Source organism: Aureococcus anophagefferens, assembly GCF_000186865.1.
Source record: "Aureococcus anophagefferens unplaced genomic scaffold AURANscaffold_26, whole genome shotgun sequence".
Taxonomy (NCBI): domain Eukaryota; class Pelagophyceae; order Pelagomonadales; family Pelagomonadaceae; genus Aureococcus; species Aureococcus anophagefferens.
Genome location: NW_008705586.1, coordinates 381,459 through 383,796, shown reverse-complemented (window position 1 = coordinate 383,796; position 2,338 = coordinate 381,459).

Below are 2,338 nucleotides of genomic sequence, written 5' to 3'. Positions count from 1 at the left end.
TCGAACCGGAAGCGCGGCAACATGAACTCGCGGCTCCACGCGTCGATCAACTAGGTAGCGTAATGTGCGTTTAGAGCTACGCGTCGCTACCGGTCGATGAGCCCGCCGGCGTCGTCGTCGGTCCAGCCCGCGCGCCACTCGCGCATCCAGCCCGGGCCGCTCCGCTTCTCCATCTGGAGGTCGCGGAGCTTGCCCGGCGTGTGGTAGTAGGAGGCCTCGCCGAGGCCGTGGTAGCCGCGCATGCGGTGGATGTAGGCGGAGAACGTGGACCAGTAGGTGCCGGCCCAGACCCTGGCGCGCGTGCAGACGACCTGGTCGACCATGCCGTAGTAGTTCGGGTTCAGGTCGCGGAGGACGCCGTCCGTGAAGTCGCCGAGCATGACGACGTTCCAGCCCGCGTCCCGCGTGAAGGCCGTCCAGCTCGGGTCGTCGGGGCAGCCGTACTTCTTCGGCCGCGGCACCGGGTAGCTGTCGCAGGGCTTCCGCTCCCAGAGGCAGCCCTTGCACTTGCCCGCGGGGTCGTCGGTGGCGAGGTAGACGAGCGCGCCCCGCGGGATCTCCAGCTCCGCGAGGTTCGCGACGATGTCGGAAGCGGAGATCTTCGCCTCGCGGTACTGGAAGTCGTTGCGCCGCGCGTGGATCGCGTAAAAGTCCGTCGCGTTCGTCGTCAACAACGCCTTCTTCCGCAATTCCAACAGCACCTTGTGCGCCGCGCACTGGATCGGGTCCTGGTAGCGCGCGTAGTCGCGGATGAAGCGCTTGTAGAAGCGGTTCACGGGGCCGTCCTCGAAGAAGAGGAAGCTGTAGTAGTTCCGCAGGATGCGGTGGTTGCCGCTCCCGGCGCTGTGGACGTGGCGTTTGTCCGCGAGGTCGAGGGCCACGGCCTTCTGGCCCCCCGGCGCGAGCTCGGGGACGTAGGACTCGCCGCCGAACTTCACGTAGCGGCCGCTCAGCGGCGGCAGCAGCGCGTCGGACGACTTCTCCACCAGCTTCCAGAGCTGGCGGCCGCTCGGCGTCTCCGCCACGGGCGCGCCCGCGATGGACTCTTTGAGGAACTCGGGCATGGTCTTGGTCCGCCAGCCCGGGTGCGACGCCAGGAGGCTCGTGTTGAGGAAGTCCGCCAAACCGAAGTCCCTCCGGTCGCCGTAGGTCTTCGCGATGAGGTACAGCGACTGGGGCGGCGGCAGGACCAGGGTGCGCCGCAGGTAGTGCGCGAGCACGAGGACGCACTCGATGCCCATGCGGATGTTGTTCCAGCCGCCGCTGTCGTACTCGAAGGTGAGGAACTTGTCGGGCTCGGGCGCGCCGAGCGACGCGGGCGCGACGGCCGGCGGGTCCCGCCAGTAGATGACCTCCGAGTCGGCGATGACATGGCCGTCGCACGTCATGCAGCCGTAGCCCTTCCGCGGCGGCGCGAGCGGAGGCTTCGGCGGCGCGAGCGGAGGCTTCGGCGGCGGCTTCGTCACCGCGACCTTCGACTCTGCCGGCGGCGGTGGCGGCGGCGGATCCGCCGCCTTCGCGGGCGGCCGCGGCGCGGCGGGCGGCCGCGGCGCCCGCGGCGCCAAGTTGTCCAGCTCCTCCGTCGCCGGCGGCCTCGCCGGCGGCCTCGGCGGCGGCGGCGGCGGCGGCGGCGGCGGCGGATCGGACGCTGCGGGCGCGGCGGGCGGCGGCCGCTGGATGGCGAAGGGTCCCGCGTGCGGCGCCGCCTCCGCGGCGAAGGTGCCGGTCGGCGATGCGCCCGGCGCCTGCCCGCGTAGACTCGCGTGGCTCGCCGTCGTCTGCAGCGTCAGGATCGTCACGCCAAAGCCCAGGGCGAACGCCACGAGCACGACTGGTTTGATGCGCATCGTTGACGTGTCTTACGGCGCGGCGAGGCTGCTTGGGTTGGGCCTGCGCTTGCTAGTCGCGACTCATCGCGTGCGGCGCTCGCTGAAGTCAGACTTTGCCACAACAAAATCTTGCTTGCCCTCGACGCTCCGACGCCCGATCTCGAGGTTGCACGCGCGGTGTACCGCGCCGCGCCGCCACAGCACACCATGTCGGAGCTCGCCGCGTCCATCGGTTGCTGGTACGCGTTCTGGTTCGCGTGCTACAAGCTGTCCCACGTCGCCAACGGCATCCTCTTCGAGACCTACGGCGCCCTCAAGCCCGCGACGCAGGCCTACTGGTGCGCGAGCTCCGTGAGTTCGCTGCACGCGATCGTCATCGTCTACCTGAGCTTCACGGCGGGCGTCGAGCTCGAGGTCTGGACGCGGCCCGACGTCTTCTTCGCGACGAGCGCGCGCTCGGGCCTCACGAACCGCGTCTTCGTCGGCTACCTGCTCTGCGACCTGTCCTG